Genomic DNA, 18,747 nt, shown 5'->3' with positions numbered 1-18,747 from the left:
TTTTTTAAAACCACCCTAATGGGCATAGTTGTTTCTAAGGGAATTGGACGGACCTTATCCCACATATGCCCAATGTCTTATATATAGTACACACAAAATTCTTGATGACATGATACTTTACATTTATAGAAGTGCCGTTTTTTTATGTTCGCACACTCAGTATTCATCAATATCTCGTGGGAGATTTACTGATCCCATTATTTTTTTGCTAGTACTATTGAGATATTGAATAATTAATTAGTGATATTTTCAAAATGAGTGAATATGGGGCCATGTTTACACGGTACGTAAATTTTTACACATTTACAAGTGAATAAATACTATATCTTCTTCCGATTTTTATATATAAAGAATTGCTTGAGTGTTATATGTATAAACACTTAGTTATTTATTTTTAGTTTTGTTGTTGTGACACATTAAAGTTTGGTATCATATACATATGTAGGACATTGGACATATAATATGCTATGTTTTTGACGTTTTTTCCATAGACGGTCTTTAAATATGACTGAAATGCTTACTTGGAGTAATTTTTCATGGTGGATACGTTCATTTGTGTGTAGTGAATGCTCGAAATAGATAGAGTGGATCGTTCTGGTCGGAACTATTAGAGAAAAAATTGTATTTCGCCAATCGTAGCACACAGTGTGGATATCGGGGTACATAAAACATGGCAGATTCAGAAGCATAATGCGGGAACTATAGATCAACTGTCTTTTAAAATAAGTATCGCTAATACTCTACTTTTTGGAAGCAAAAATGTCCCGATAGACCAAAGGTGTCATCCAGCGCTTAGTGTAAATAGTGAATTGCGTTATGATCGATTGGGCAAATTACTCGGAAATGTGTAATTTTTCAGGAAAATTCTACAGCAGTCTGTCATCAAAGAAGCCTGTCATAAAAAAACTTTACTATACGCCGAAAATGTGGCATAGGATTACAAGTAAAATGTTTTGTGTCGTATCATACATAGTAGGTCATGTGCCCAATGTCCTATATATAGGACGGCTTCAAACTTTTATTTAATAAATGTTTAAAAACCTATAAACACAGTGTTTTTATTTCTCATTTACTTCCAAGATAACATAAAAATACTTTTGAAATCATCAAGACCGGAGCTGGCGTCTACTGTGAAAAGCTAGGTTTTCAATACTTTTACAAGTTGGACAAAGACTGTAAAGTATTCCAAGTTTCTGACTTAATAATGAAAACGCGAACATTTAGCATCAAAAATATTTTTCTTGCTTTGTAAAGAATCTCCATTGCATGCACTCAAACCAATTGTGGAAGCCCTTTTTTACTCCGAATGAGACAACTCCAAAACATAGTGTTTGCAATTAGACTGCATCTTCTGGCGACGAAAAACTATGACTACGCCTTTTTTCTTAATTGTTGTGATAAATGTAAATAGATATTTCCCGATTGCCCGGAAATATGACTTATGATTTTGTTTCCCGGGAAAAAAAACGTTGCCAAAAAACCGAGAATTCCCGGTGCGGGATTTCCCAACCCAAAACCCTACTTATTGGTCTTGTTGGTTTGTTGAGTCCCAGAGAAAAATTAGGAGCCATCAGAGATCTGCATGAGTGGTTATCTTTTTCCAAAGGTAAACATTTACTGCAAGAACTGGTTCCTTCTTAGTGCATATTCGCATATTCATTTCTAGCTACGCAGCTTTAGTGCCTACTTCATGCTATGTATTCGTTCACGCAACTGTTTGTCATCGCTTGCCTTTTCTAGTGCTGTATACTATTTTTTTTAAATACATTTGGATGAAAAAAAAAACAAGTAAAAAAGTATCAGTCGGCTTTGCCGACAGAGATATACCCTCAGCATATGTGAATTGAAACTTCCATCTACGGACAGATCGTATGTATTTAGAGTCTTTTCCGAATTTTGTATATTTTGGAAGTGGAGGCTAGTCATTTAAGTGGGTCGTCGTATAACATTGGACCAGTATGCAAAGAAGCATGGACTTGTCCACGGAAAACATATTATGGCTATAAACAGGACCACAACGAACAGCATCGGTATACATTTCCAAGGATCTTTGAACAGACCCTAAACTACACTTAGACACAAATGTTGAACTCTTGTGGGGGGTGAAGTACCGAAAGTTGTGGGCCGGTATTTCCAATCTTCGAACTGAAACTAAGTTTGGACAAAATATGATGAAGGCAGCGAATGCAAGATGCTACAATAAAAATCAAAGAGATTCGAGAGCAGGTCTTAAAGTGAACTTATCCGAAATTTTGTGTGGGAATTACATGAAGGAGTGGACCGATATAACCCATCTTCGAACTTAAACTAAGTTTAGAAAAAAATATTACGAAAGCCAAATTTTGAACCGAATCAGCAGATCCGTTCGAGTGTTATCGTGCGCACCAACCACTACACACGGTATCATAGGGGATTTTTGCACCCTTCAGTCTATTTTCTGAGGAAGTATGGGCTTGCCCCTGATGAATCTTGTAATGTCGTATGGGGGGCAGTGAATACAAGTCGTTACAACAAAAATCAAAGCGATTCGAGAGTAGGTCCTATACTGAACTTATCCGAAATTTTGTGTGGGAGGTACCCGAGGGAGTAGACCGATTGAGTCCATATTGGCACCTCATCTAAGTCTGGTAGACATTTCACGATGTGCAAAGTATGGACCAAATCGGTTACTCCTTTCAAGAGCTATCGTATGGTATAATTAATTCTTGTTTAGTATTATTGAACAAATGTGTCTAACAAGAAGAGAGATTTTTTATTTGTTTGTAGATGCATGCATTCGGTGTTGTTGCGAATGAAGCATGCTCTTGTATCATTCGTTTGTTGCTTGTTCATATTTTGGTCATTCACAAAGTTATCTGGGTATGTCATAATTTGTCTTCCACCAGATCACTAACATTATAAATTTTTTAGCGTTTGGGGTACTATTAACTTTTTATAATGGTTCTAAGCATTGCTGTGTAATGTAATAATTACGGTATATTGGTTTTGGTTTAAATGATCGTTGTAGTATTTTTTATTTTTTTTTTACCAATAAACCACAGTTTGCAATCTATGGCATTGCTTGAAGGGGAAAAATGCAAACATACAAATAATGTTCGCTCGTTCATTCATTCATTTTCCGACATTCGATCGTCCATCCATTCATTCATTTATCCTTTCAAACTGTTTGTCAGTCAGCCGAAAGCGCAAAGCACACTCCGTGTATGTGTTCTGTTTGTTCATTGTGAAAGCATGTTTCTATTCGATGACAATAGACGACAAAACAACCAACCGATGGTCGTCGGCAAACATCATCACATACCGCCAATACCTTTCCAACATCCTTCCGTCGTGCCATATAACAAAGGAACCAACCAACCAACACACAACTATAACAACAGAAATCCACACGAGGAACGTAAACGTTACTAAATGAACAACAATAAAAATGCCTGCATTACTGTTGATAAAAACAAACAACAGAAGAACCGAAAAGAATGACTGCAGAAAAAAGTGAAAAAAATCGACAGGGAAATGAAGTACATAGATGGCATTCTAAAGATGTGAAAGAAGATGGACGGGCGGGTGGGCGTGTGGTGTAGGGAATGACAGTAGTAAATAATGGTAAAATAATAAATCTTCGAATACATTTGTATTATTTTGATGAGGACAACACAACAACGGAGAAACGAACATGAGTAACTCACAATTACATTGTTGTTGGCACATATCCTGGAAGTCCTTACAATACACATATGAAAACATTATTATGTGTGTTTTTTTTTCAACTGTTATGAATAACGGTGTTCAATGACGATGATATATTTAATAAGTCATAAACTACAAATGTATTTCTTTAACATCATCATAAAAAGTATATCATATATGTGGATGCAGCTAAATTTTGTTTTTAATTCTGACATTGTTTTGCTATATGTTTTTTAATATTAGTAGTCTTCAATTACATATTATTACTTTAAGTTCTGCATCGAACATTGCAAAAAACGTTTCAAAATTAAAAATAAACTGTAAAACCGGAAAAAAGTTTCAAAATTTCAATTTCTACTGATACATATATATGTACATATCGCTCATTTACTCAAAGAGTGACACATCACAAAAAATCTAGTTTCGAGAAAAAACGCGTTTTAAGTTGGCGATTGAAATTTGACTTCCCAACCTAAAACTATTATTGCACAAAAACTAAAACAACTACTTGAACAATATTTTGTAAACAGCTAGCCAGATAGCAGTGCTAAGTTTCTGTGCAAGATCAAGCATGATTTTAAGTGTTTCATAAACTCAATAAACTTTTGTGTTGAATTATTTGAAGCTCGTAGTAAATTGACTGTAACTCGTGGAGGTTTAGAGATATCAGCTTGAAAATTTGACACAAGATAAAGAAGAAATCCTAGAAAAAATAAAAATTGCTAACTCAGAAAATCCATTTTTTAGTTATGTCACTCTTTGAGTAAATGAGCGATATGTCACATCAATAAGTGCATTTCGAGTTCAAACGTTATGTAGAACATGGTACTCGATTTACATTGATTTACAGGACATTCAATGGGCCAATCGGCCTCTGCATTTATGCTAACGAGGATATATGGTAAATTTCAAATTTCCTTTACAATTACATAGAAAAAAAATTAAAAACTTTTTTGGCGAGCACATCCGCCATTTTTGGTACATGGGTTATGAAAAAAATCGTGGTTTCAAATCTGTTCGCATTCACAAAATTGGATGCTGCACTCAAAAGTTATATGCGGTTTTACTCTCTTGTAAAGAAAAAATATTTAAAAATTCCTATTGTGTTGTAATAAGAACATGTATATATGAATCGTTAGCAGCATTTGCTATCTATCCGTAGATGCTAAAATAGTTGCTAAATTTATTTTTATTTTCGCGGAAAATCAAAAAATATTGAAGAAATCTTGGAATAAATTTTATTTATTCTAAATCAGAGTCCAAAAAATCTCTAAAAAAATAATTTAAAAATACGTGCAGAATCTAGACAACGCGTAGAAAAATGTGAGACCAAAATTATAAAGATCGCGCTTATAACTTGCATATTACAGCAACAACAAAGAACGGAAACTTATTGTTGGAAATTATTTCAAAAATATATTTTTTGGTTAAATACGAAAAATTTTAAAAATAAATGTTGGGGGTTATTCTATTATTTCGCTAAATTTCGATCCAAATCCTGAAGTATTTTGCTTAAACTTCTACGAAAAAAGTAATTAGTCATCGTGAAAGTATATTTGCTTTCTGTGATAAGCAATAGAAATAAGAAGTAGAGAGTAATATTGAAATTACAATCAAAGAAAAAACATAGAAGTTAAAAACCGTGTAATTCGCGAATTGGTTTAAATCGGTTGAGGTGCATGTGCTTTTCGGATACAGGGAGTCCATGTCTATCAATATGCATGGATTTTCCCATGTTTCATTCAGCGACCAAAGTGTGCCATCAGTTGCATCTTACTATTCAAAAAACATTCAAGTGGGCAAAAATTTCGCGATGTGCATATGATTATAAAGTGCATCCGATTTCAATGGCCGCCTATTAAAAATACGTCAATATAAATTATTTTAGACAGATTCGTCAAGAACTGCGGATGTGCCACCACATTATATTTTGGGATAAATGGGGATATTGCTTCCGAATCTTTGCAATTTGTGACACACCTTTTTGGCAAATATTATAATCGCGTATAAAGGATTACATTTATGTAAAAATAATCAACGAAAATCGCGGTTAAATTCGCGGAATTGTCAAAATATATTTTTGCAGATTTTCCTACTTTCAAGGTATCTATATCCGGCGTTTTAGTGGATGGATTCAAACGCGGAAGGGCTTATTAGATCCGGCACGTAAAAAAACTAAAATCACGCGGGGTTCAGCGGTACCTGTACGACAGTTGTAAATTTTAAAGCAAAAAAATAGGTTTTTTCAGAAAATTTACGCACCAAATTTTCGCCTTTGGACTCCTATTACTAGGAAGCTGTATGGAGCACACTCATGAGATATACATCGAACGACGTGGAATCGCGAGTTCTACAATTCTATAAACTAGTTTGGATTATTATCTAGTTGCACCATCTAATTATAAGAAAAATTCGAAAAACACTGAAATCAAAACTTCAAAATGTCAGCATCGATTTTAGGGGGATGCAGTGTATATATCCAAAAGTCATACACTAGAACCATGTTGCCCAAGGGGTATTGTTTAGTTCTTTCTTTGAGCACAGGTTTGAATTTTCCGTGGTTTGGCCAGAAATCAAGAAAGAACACAAAAAAACTTGTAAACTTCAACACATTTTTCTCATTTTTTTATATTACCACCAGCGCAGCTTCCACGAAAATTATTTGTTATGGTCCATATTATGAGATCGTAGCTAAAACACTTCAATATATATAAATGTATTCATATTTTATAAAATATATTAACAGTTCGCGACTTATTAAATGGTGAACCTCAACTTCAACGATTGTAAAACTTTTTTGAATATTACCATATACACTTTCATGTGCCTCATCAAAATAATGGTTTTAGACCCCAAGTGTGTTTGGACGAAATCCGTTTCAGACAATTTGGAGCTGATTTATCCATGTCCGTTCGTCTGTCTGTCAGGCTGGCTGGAGCGCAAGATAACTCTCGAATGGATCTTTCGATTTGGTCCAAATTTTGGCTTTCGTAAAAAATTCAAAAATGTTTGGAAAAATTGTGCGCACGATAACTTTTGATGTGAGTGACCGATTTGATCCATACTTTACACATCCTAACATATCTAACAGATATAGATCAGGTTTAAATATAGACTATATTTGTCCACTGCTTCAGGTACCTCCCACACAAAATTTCCGATAAGTTCACTTTAAGACCTGCTCTCAAAACACTCCAATTTTTATTGAAGCAACTTCGCTGTCTCAATTACGACGGTAAAGGTGTTTCAGGGGCAAGTCCATACTTTTTTAGAAAACACCCTATGCCATCATATGTAGTGGCTGGAGAGCAATCAACCGATTTGGCCTTCTTAATATTTTTTTTTCTTCTAAACTTAGTTTCAGTTCGAAGATGGGTAATACCGGTCGAAAACTTCCAATGTTTAAAAAATTTCACTAAAATGGTATGCACGAAATCTCATGAACAGGGTTATCAATTTGGTCCAATCTTTGGATCTCCTAATAGTTTGTCCAAATTTAGTTTAATTCTTATATGGCCCATATCGGTCCTCTCTTTAGGGTACCTCCCCACAAAAGTTCAAGATTTGTGTCAGTGCAGTTTAAGGTCTATTCGAAGATCTATGGATATGAATACCTATGCTGTTCGTTGTGGTCCTGTTTACAGCGATATTATGTTTTCCGCGGACAAGTCCATGCTTCCAAAAGTTATACGGTGACCCACTTAAATGACTAGTGCGCGGAATGTCTATCGAAAAGATATGATTCCCAAAATAAGATCCACTTCCATAATGGTCGGTCCGTTTCTTCAAGTACCTCTTCCGCAACACTTTTGAACTTTAACCCTAATCCACATTTTTGTCGGCAAATTGAAATGTCCAAAAAGGGCCACAAAATGTTGAAAAATGTCCTAAATACATTCGATCTATCCGTAAATGAAACTTTCAATTCACAAAATCTTAGGGTATATCTGTGTCGAAAAAGCCGACTGATACTTTTTTACTTGTTTCTTATAATTCTGAAAACTTAATATTTTTGACCCCTAAGCTTCATTAAAATACATTAATATCTAATTAAGGCTAATTTCAAACTAAATTTATTGACATTAAGTTTTTGCATTTTCAATAATTAAGTATTTTTCCATTTTCAGGTATATTAAACCGTATGATCGTATGTTGATGTACGTTTATGGGTTGCCTCTTTGTTTTCACGCGTAAGTGTAAAGTTCAATACTTTCAGGAAAGTTAAAAAAAAAATTTTACTCTTCCAAAAAAATTGATGAAAGAAGAAGGTTTTGCTCACTGTTTTCTTCGACTGAAATGGCGTGGTTCATTATGAATTCTTGCCACATGGTCTATAAGGAATAATAACGAGCAAAAAAAAAAAAAAAAAAAAAAAAAATAATACTAAATAATGATGGTTTATAGTACTTTGTGGTAGTCGTAACTACTTACAAAACACCCTACTAACCCACTATTTCAACAGTGGCATGTCGCACTGATTAACTAGTTATTCTATAACCACTAGACTAACTTGTTATTCTATGATCACTAGAAGTTGAAAAATAAGCTAAAAACATATATTCTGTTTTTAGAACAGTTGAAGTGGAATTCGTTTTCAATTTCAACACACTTCATACATTTATTTTATTCTGCTCTCTGCTGGATTTGATCATGCAAACTTCTGATTCGTAGCCGAACACACTATACACTGTGTCACGCGTACGGATATTAACTGCTCTTTATTCTGTTAACAAAGAACTCGCATGCCGACGGTGAGCGTTGACCACACAACCCTACGATTTGTAGTCGGACAAACACGCTCTGTGCCACCGAACTCACTATTTAGTAAGGAGTAAAGTAAGTAGTTTTGTCTAGCAAAATTTTTAAGAAATAAGCCATTATTTTTCCGCATACTTGTAAAGGTACTTTCTAGCTTGTTTGTAATGGGTTATGACATCCATCCTTTTGCTGGGAAAAAAATAAAAAAACATAATTTCAAAGAAATTTGTGCGCTACCTTTTCGGACACACACCCTTTGTGCCACCGTATTTGTTATATAAAAAATAATAACATTTATTATCAGCCTACTGGCAATGCGAAAAGTAGTTTGTTTACATTATTTGTAAAGGGTTATCCGGCTCATGTTTCATTTAATTTCTATATGGGATTCGAAAGGAAGCCAAAAAATTAGGTCGAAGTATTGGAATCCGTGGGCGTGACGTGCCCAAAAAGAAGAAAATTGTCCCCCATTTTTGGAAAATACATACGTAATTTTTTTTTGCAAATTTCTGGAGAAAGAAATTGCTATTTCTCCCAAAGTATAACAGATATTATGTTCATTGTGTTTTGTTAATTAGGTTGGACTGTTGCCTAAAACGTATAGTTTTCCTGCAATCGGGCCTTCTTTTAAAAGTGGCGAAAACTTTGGAGGGTAATATAGGTGCATTCTGACATGCCAATCTCTTTGTTTTTGATTGAGAAAATACTCTTACTAACATTTATGATTAAACTTTTTATCGCATATTTAAATTTTTCATCAATAATCGAAAATTACAAAAAGTCGATTATTCTAAATTGCTTGCGTTTTGGGCCAATTGCGTGGAAATGCATAGGCTAAATAAAGCTCAATAGGCATGGAATGACAGACAACGGACAATACTATAACAAAATGCGAAAAAAAACCAGAAAAATTAGCGAAAACATTCGAGTTTAACGTGGCGTTTAAACGACCAGTGACTTTATGTAGGTTTAGAAACGTTTTAATAAATTACCGTTTAGTTTACAAAATGTGAGCTAAATTTTAGTGAAAGTGTCCACTTTCAGTCTATACATATATACTTTTGTACCCGTTCCGTTCGTTTAATACTTTTTTAAACTTATTGGAATTAGATGTATTTTCTCGTGCCGTTTTCCTTATTAATTACAGCTTTTTTTACACAAATGGACATTTTTGTTTTACGAACAGCTTTATTAAAACACAAAGTTTTTTATTGGGCTTTAGCCATTTTTATTAAATTACACTGTGCAACACTGGAAATGCAAACAACTTCTAATTGATATTTTCTGAAAATATATATTGAGACTACAAAAACCTTAATTGGGTTTTGTGTCCTTAGATCGGGTTTAGGTTTTATGGCCTCATCTAAACCGACCTAAAATGAGCCTTTTTTCCAGTGATCGGACCTTTATCTCCGAAAATAATAAGAATTTTGCTTTGCAGTCTTCAGCAATATTGTAGCCCTAAAGTCGTAGAACTTATGTGTCAAACAGATGAACTAGGAAAAGCTGCATCTAGCCCATCAAACTCGTTAAAAAATAGAAAAGTTTACATAATTTCTGAAATTCTGGTCAGTAACAACTAAACTGTTGGGAGTTGAAACAAGTAACCATTCTAAAAATTTTCCAAATAATGTGACCATCAATTCTTCAGAACATTCTGAAACTCTAAAATGGTTATTTCACGTTGTATAGGGGGTATTTCATAACATACCTTTTACAAAACTTATTTCAAACAATGTTCACACAGGCTGCTTATTCTCATGTTGGGGATTTCAATGAATTATTGAAATATTTACCAAATTTTTGTTGAACAATTTGCTACAAAAAAGGCGATAGAGGCATTTTACAACAATATAATGTTTTGAAGAGTTGTGTATTACATTCCAAAGGTAACATTAAGAAGAATTTAACATTTTGGGAGATACTCTGCGAAAAATACGCAAATTATACAATTTTTAGATATATTATAAAATTTGAGGCAATAAATGCAGTTTTTCGAGTTCACTATTCCTCCAAATATTTTCTTCTTGCTCTTATCTACAACTTTGCTGCAGATGTCAAAACAAGATTCGTATTGGTTTCGGAGATACAGCCCCGATTTGTTTTAAAAATTCGATCTGTAACCATGTTTAGATGAGGCCATAAAAACTGAACCCGATCTAAGAAAACAAAACCCAAATATGGTTTTTGCCTATTGGTCCTCTACTTTCATAAAATTCTGGACAGAATTTGTTTGCACGCGATTGGCTTAAAAATGTTGCACAGTGTTATAGAAATATATAAAAAGACACAAAAGCACTCATATTTTGATAAAAAAAATAGTAAAAAAACTCAATAGTTTATGTTTGACCTTAAATTCCTCTGCAACCACTAGACCTATTTTGACATTTGTGATTCACCGGAAAGCTGTCGAACAACAAATTATGAAAATGTCTCTATCCGTTCAAAAGTTGCAGAGTTTTTTGACCATATATATATATATATATATATATATATACAGTATCGGCCAAAACTAAAGCACCCCCTCAGTAAATTTTTTTGAAATGATAATTTTTTTATGAAAACTAAATTATAAATTTATTTTTTATTTTTCTTTTTATTTATTTATATCTTTATAACTGAAAAATACAAAAATAAGGAGATCAGAATTTAATAAACAAAAGTTAAAATTCAAAAAACATTTTAGGTCGCAAATATAAGCGGACAAAACTAAAGCACCCCCCCATTTGAGGTACAGCAAAAACTATTGAAATCAATATTTCGTTGCTTATCCTCTATTCTGGATGACACAATCACATCTTTTAGGCATAAAGGATACTAAATTATTAATTATTGCAGGCGAAATAATTGATTTTCGGAAAATTTAGCTTAAATCCTCAAAATACTGAAAATCGGAAGGTACCGTTATATGGAGGCTTACCCAAACGTGGACCCAGGTCCACGATTTTTGGTGGATATGTTTTGTGACCACTAAGAACCCTAAGTACCAAATTACAGCTAATTTAGTAGGAAAATGTGGCTTAAATATCCGAAATACCGAAATCGGAAGGTACCGCTACAACGGGGCTATACTAAAACATTAGCCGATATTGTTCATATTCATCCAAAAATGATGCTACAGCATTCTCTGTAAAGAAACCAAAATCGTAACGGGATTTCTTATTGCAATACATGTACATTTTCAAAAACAAATTTCCATCGCGAATTCTTCCATTTTACACATTTTAGGAGCGACCAAAAGTTGTGAATGTCACTGTCCTTATTATATATATGAAAATTTACATGTATTGCAATAAGAAATCCCGTTACGATTTTGGTTTCTTTCTGTTTAGTTTTTATACAAAACAAATATAATTCGTAAAATCCGTGATTTCTGCTGTGAAAAATAATAAGGACGGTTTTTCGTTTTAGTAAAAATAAATTGATATTATTTTTTGTGATTCTTTCCTGTAAGTAGAAGTTTAAAATTAACTATTTTCTATTCATTAAATGTTAAATCTATCGGTATTTTTTAGTTTTTCTTTGCAAATATGGGTAAAAATACGCACTGTTATCACGCTACTCGAGAAATCATTAAATGTTTACGTAAAGAAGGAAATTCATACAGAAAAATTACAGAAAAAGCTTAGAATCGTTAAAAACAATGGTGGAGGATGCAGCTAAGTGAACTTCAAAGATAAAAGTCGTAGCAGAAATCCAAAAATTGCACCTGTAATAATAAATGCGTTATTCGATGATTAAAAGAAGATCCTTTTACCACATCTTTACAAATAAAAAACTACTTAAATATTAATTTTGACGCATCAACAACTCCTAAAACCCTCTGTGGTGGCCACATTAGAGCTCACAGTGTCAGAAAAGTACATTTTAATCGAAAAACTATACACTTCCCGCGTAGTGGTGTAGAGTATAAAAATATTCAGCAAATAATACAGTTTGCTAGAAATCACATTGCTTGGCCTAAGAAAAATTGCGTACCATTCTTTATGAAAACAAATATATTTTTTTGTTCCGATAGAGGAGTTTATCAGGGTTGACGACCTAAAAATCAATAATATAACCCAAAATATACTCTAAAGGCGGCTAAATATGGCAGAGGTAACAGCATGGTGTGGGGCTCATTTTCTTACTATGCTGTGGGGTCTCTATACAGTATTCAAAGTGTTTTTGAAATCACCAGATTACATTGAAATTTTGAAAAATATAATTCTTCCATATGCTAGAGGGGGTGTGCCTCTCAAATGAGTCTTCAGCAAGGTTAATGGCCCAAAAATTAGGGCAAAATAAAAAAGGTGTTCCAGGATAATTAAGTTAAGTTGTTAGAATGTCCTATACAATCCCTTGATTTGAACCTGATTGAAAAATGTTGTGGAATGAAGTTGAAAAATCAAGCAGGAGCATCAAATTATGGCGACCTTTGGCAACTTATACAGGTTGCGTAGGACGCGATACCAGTAGGGAAGTGCCAAAATTTGGTCGACTCGATGCCCAGACGATGCGCTTCCGTTTTAGAAAACAAAGGATCGTCTACAAAGTATTAATGACACTGAAACACTTTATCTACCATTATTTAGTAAAAACCTGCATTAATTTCTTTCAAGTTTCGTCCTTATTAAAATACAGTGTTGGTCACACAATTAGCACACCCCACTACCAACATTTATTTTGCCTGAAAAGACCTTCAAAAGTAGTTGTATTGAATAAAGTATTTGTACTAATATATTCTCAGTAGTATGCTTAAAAAATACAACGCAATACAGAAACTGAAACATAACTGTCAATTTGACTAACCCCCAAAAATGTAAAAAATGTCCTAAATTCACTGGACACGTAATTAGCACACCTTAAAAGAATCTCTAATATTGTGAATAGTTTCAATATGTTTGTCCATATTCAGTTTTAAATCCCTTTCGTATCGGAATAAGTTCCATTCTGCTAGTTATACTCTTCACCAGTCTCCTAATTTTCAGTGTCAGAAGAAAATTATATGGGGTACACCTTGGGTCCCAAGGACTGATGGAAATTTCAGGTTTTTAGTGTTTTTTATCGATTTTTGCACATGTAAACAAATTCAATGAGGCACGTAGTTCATAGAAACATCAAATAAAAAATCATATTCTTGTTCATCCCTGTAAATTTGCGAATAGTGGGATGTACCCACCAGCAGTGTGCATCTGTAAAATCCGTTTGACACAAAAATTTTCATTAAGAAACTGTAATATGATGGTTTGAGCTATTGATTATATAAATACTTATCCATCTGGACTGAATTTTACCGATATGTCCTGATGTATGCCACGATAAACCTATGTTCATCTCTATGGGACCTACGCAAATTTCAATAATTTTGTAAACATAAGGCAAATTGGAGATAGTCTAGTGAGACCGCAAGATAATATTTTTACCGGAGCTTAAAACGATTAAATATAAAATCAATAATCCAGAAAACATTTATGCCTACTTTCATGGATTCTGACCACTTTTAGCAAAACTCAAAATCCTTTATTGTTAGAAAGGGGTTATACCTTTAAACATACTCATATGTAGACAGCGGAATTTTATGCAACCCCTATTTTTCGTCCGATTCATGTCAAATTTTGAGACTGGACATATTTTTGGCTTCTGATTACATTGCAATCGAAACATATGACATATGCAAAATTATGCAAAATGCATAAAATTTTGCATATGCAAAATTTATGAATTTTACATATTTTCTTATGCAACAAATATTTCAATAATGGGTACAAAAATGTTTGTGTGTACAATTTTTCTTTTTAAAATTCTCTTCAGACAAGTCAATAAAATAGAGAAATGTATAACCACAGCCACAACCTTCAAAATACCGAAAATCGGGAGGTATCGCTCTATGGGGGCTATATGAAGGCCTGAACCTCAACCGACAAATTTTAGGTGGAAAGTTTTTTACCCCCAAGGAAGACATAATACCAAATTTCAGCCATTTCGGAGGGATATTGAGGCCACAACCTTCAAAATACCGAAAATCGGGAGGTACCATTCTATGGGGGCTATATGAAGACGTGAACCTATACCGATAAATTTCAGATGGAAAGTTTTATACCCCCAATGAAGACTTAATACCAAATGTCAGACATTTCGGAGGGATATTAAGGCCACAACCTTCAAAATACCGAAAATCGGGAGGTACCGTTCTATGGGGTCTATATGAAGACATGGACCTATACCGACAAATTTCAGGTGGAAAGTTTTATACCCACAGCGAAGACAAAATGCCAAATTTCAGTCATTTCGGTAAGATATTGAGGCCACAACCTTCAAAATACCGAAAATCGGGAGGTACCATTCTATGGGGGCTATATGAAGACGTGGACCTATGCCGACAAATTTCAGGTGGAGTGTTTTATACCCGTAACGAAGACTAAATACCAATTTTCAGTCATTTCGGTGGGGTATTGAGGCTACAACTTTCAAAATACCGAATATCAGTAGGTACCGTTCTATGGGGGCTATATGAAGACGTGGACCTATGCGGACAGATTTCAATTGTAAAGTTGCTTACCCCTACGGAAGACTTAATACCAAATTTCAGCCTTTTCGGTGGGATATTTAGACCACAAATCCTTAAATATATTTTTGCATATGGTTTTGCATATGCTCATTTTATGCAGATATGTACAAATATGTCAAAATAAGCACGATATGCAGAATATGCAAAATATGCAAAAATTTCTAGGCCTGATTCGTTTTATTTTGTAATAAAACGAGTTTCTGTCTAATCAGATTTCCTCTATGACCATCCTAACCATATATGCATTTGCATAGGATTCCGCTGTCTACTCATATGCTACGTGTTCACCTAGCGCTTTGTTGACAGTTTTGTAGTGATGGGTCTTTATTGTTATTCAGACTTGTAATTTTGAATAACAAATGGTATTATAAGTTGATCCTTCTTTACATAAGGGTGCATTTAATTGATCTTCATTATATAAACCCATTCCAAATCGAAAATTTTCTTGAATGAATCATCTACCTTAAACACATTTTGAAAAGTTTTTGCACTTTATATTTAAATTTCGGTAATCGGTTAACAATTCCAATAATTTCAGATCCAACTGTACATTTGTTTTTATAGTTTTGGCGACTTTCTGACGTTTAGGTGTACTTTACGAAAAATGGTCCGCTTTTGGGATATATTTTGAGATTCCGGGGTAATAAATAATTTTTTCTTTGAAAAAAAGATTTGTTTAATGCGTTTTGAATATGAATTAACTTCAACATAAATTAATTTTTGTATATTAATTGAATTAAATTAAAAAATCTTAGGGTGTGCTAATTATATGTCCCCTTGATAATTTGGGCGTCTTCACAAAACTTTTATTTTCAAAAAACCACTGATAATACTATTCACTTATATCATTAAATCTGTTAAATACATTATAGAAAAGGATTTTGTTTACGAAAATATTTCAATTTGCCCTATCAAAACACTTAGCTGACTGAAATCATTTTGCCGCAAAGGGGTGTGCTAATTCTGTGACCAACACTGTATGTCATGAAGTGTCCTTATTATTTTTTACACACCAAACTACGACAATTCGCATAAAGTATAAAAGATAAATAAAATATGGTTACAAGCTATCAAAATATTTTTATAATACTTTTTTTGACATTTTAAGAAAACAATAAATTTTATAAACTAATGTAATTTTTCACTTTCAATGTAATCTTGGTTATGGATTGAAGTGTCCTTATTATTTTTCACACCACTATATATATATATATATATATATATATATATATATATATACACATAACGATAAAATCATCAATTAAACATTGAAGCGCATAATCGAAGGCGATATTGATTGTAGACATAAAGTAATATTCACTGCTTCCGTATGGAATTCTCATTTGGTTTATATTTGCTCTTAAAAAAATTCATTATGCCTTGTTCATTAAATTTTATCTACTCATATTAAATGTGAAATTAACGCCGCCATATTCCATCGTATTTTACGAAACAGATAATTCCATTATTTTACGATGACTAACTGTATGGGGCTTTTATTGTTTTTGTCATAAATAATGTAATTATGTTTTGTAATTTTATGACACGGTGTCTGTCTCTCATCACAATGTTGCAACTAACTATACATACCTATAAAACGGAATGGAAATGCAAAGCAAAAACAAGTGACAATTGTGAAAGATATTCTAAATTGAACTTCAAATGTCAAGAAATCCACTTCAAAACAATGGCGTAGTTCTAAGGTAGTTAAGAGACTTCTTTTACCCTCTAATGTATAGTTTAGGAGTTTTCTTACTAATTACATATTTAATATGAATATTTGTTTTCGTTAAAGACAAATTATAAAATAACTAGTCTAGGCCACAATATATACATATATATATAGACATTTTCACTATACTACTGGCAATTTGCCTAATTGTTTTTGGTTTAAATTTAACAAAAGCCTTGCAACTAGCAATGCATCATAATTCAAATTGAATTCCATCTTAATAATGAATACATAAAGTGATTTATTTATTAAATGGCTTTTGTGGCACTTTAATTATATTGTTTAATTTGATGTTCAACACAAAAAAAAAAGATAGATAATCATCAGACATTAGATTGATGTTTTATTTTATTTTAAAATAAATTAGGAGCATTTATTTGGATTAATTTTTCACATTCAAATGTATGCTAATTTTTAACTTCACCATTAAAGAAAAAAATGCTAATCTTCTACTGGCGGCTGGCTGGCTATTCGTTCGGAAGTGTGAACAACATAGTTGCTATAATTTGCTTGTTAACTGCCAACTTTGTTTTCAAGTGTATTTTGAAATAAATAATATTTAACACAAAACTTAGACATACCGCTTTAGAGTATGTATTAGGGAATGTCTATGTATGTAGTGGAATTCAAGTTTAGTTCAGTAAACTAAAACAACCAATTTGCACGTTTATTATTTTTTTGGTAGTATAGAAGCTTGAAAGATATTTTTAAATCGACAGCTATAAAATCGCCTGTAAAATGGATAGTAGTCGCATTCATACATATCTTAAAATAATAATTTTCATAATTAATGCAAAATTAGTCTAACAAAAAAATAATTAAATGAATATATTTACTCAATCAGTAGACAGCGAAACCCCTATTTTTGGTCCTATTCATGTCAAATTTTGGGAGTGGGCATATTTTTGGCTTCTGATTACGTTGCAATCGAAACATATGACATATGCAAAATTATGCAACAAATATTTCAATAACAGGTGCAAAAATGTTTGTGTGTACAATTTTTCTGTTTAAAATTCTCTTCAGACAAGTCAATAAAATAGAGAAATCTGTAACCACAGCCACAACTTTCAAAATACCGAAAATCGGGAGGTATCGTTCTATGGGGGCTATATGAACACGTGGACCTATACCGACAAATTTCAGGTGGAAAGTTTTATACCCCCAACGAAGACTTAATACCAAATTTCAGCCATTTCGGAGGGATATTGAAGGCACAACATTCAAAATACCAGAAAATCGGGGGTACCGTTCTATGGGGGCTATATGAAGACGTGGACCTATGCGGACAGATTTCAGTTGTAAAGTTGCATACCCCTAACGAAGACTTAATACCAAATTTCAGCCATTTCGGTGGGATATCCTTGAATATATTTTTGCATATGGTTTTGCATATGCTCATTTTATGCAGATATGTAAAAATATGTCAAAATATGCACGATATGCATCTGAAAAGTGACACCTTGAGCTACTTTCGGAATGGTTTTTGTTGAAAAATATTGCACAGTGTTCTCACACATGGCCACATACGAAACACTGTTTTTACTAAAGCAGTTTGTGTTGCCCACTGTAGCTCGAAAACGAATAAACCGATCAGCTTATATTTTTGTTGGATCGTTAAGAACCTAATAATTTTGTTCTTAAGCGAAACAGAATTAAACAAATATTTTTTAAAACAATATTGGCGAACTGTTTCGATTTCGATTAAAAAAAATTATAGTTTTTTCACTTAAGGACAAGCATTGGGTATGTTCTGAGACACATTTAACCTCTCACTTCACGCCTCAAGCATTTTGTTCACCTCATTTACTTCTATCTTTTGCGAATTTCTTGCGGCTAAGATTCATAGGGTATTTAAAAAGAAGAGTACCCCCTAGTCCGTACTTAAAATACTCGATAATCGTAAATGGTTTAAAAAAAATGTTTGTGGCGTGAAGTGAATGGTGAAGTGTGTCTTAGAATATATCCGAAAATAATAAACATATGAAGATAAGATCAATCGTTTTCGAGCTACATACAT

General features: G+C 33.1%; 1 protein-coding gene across 15 annotated transcripts in view; it reads left to right on the top strand.

Annotated features, from left to right (window-relative positions):
- Positions 1-18,747, top strand: part of mub (poly(rC)-binding protein mub) — a 260,107-nt gene that overhangs the window by 156,458 nt on the left and 84,902 nt on the right. For 11 of the 15 annotated variants that reach the window (XM_073980220.1, XM_073980215.1, XM_073980221.1 and 8 more), the window contains one exon: positions 7,815-7,877. The exons of the other annotated variants lie outside the window; for them this stretch is intronic. The gene's annotated coding sequence lies outside the window, so the exon portion shown is untranslated. The remainder of the gene's footprint in view (positions 1-7,814; positions 7,878-18,747) is intronic. 15 annotated transcript variants of the gene reach the window in all.

This window comes from Musca autumnalis, unplaced genomic scaffold, assembly GCF_047663935.1.
Source record: "Musca autumnalis isolate F117 unplaced genomic scaffold, ASM4766393v1 scaffold_4, whole genome shotgun sequence".
NCBI classification, from domain to species: Eukaryota; Metazoa; Arthropoda; class Insecta; order Diptera; family Muscidae; genus Musca; species Musca autumnalis.
The sequence above is the reverse complement of the archived record's forward strand: the minus strand, read 5'-3'. Positions and strand labels throughout refer to the sequence as shown.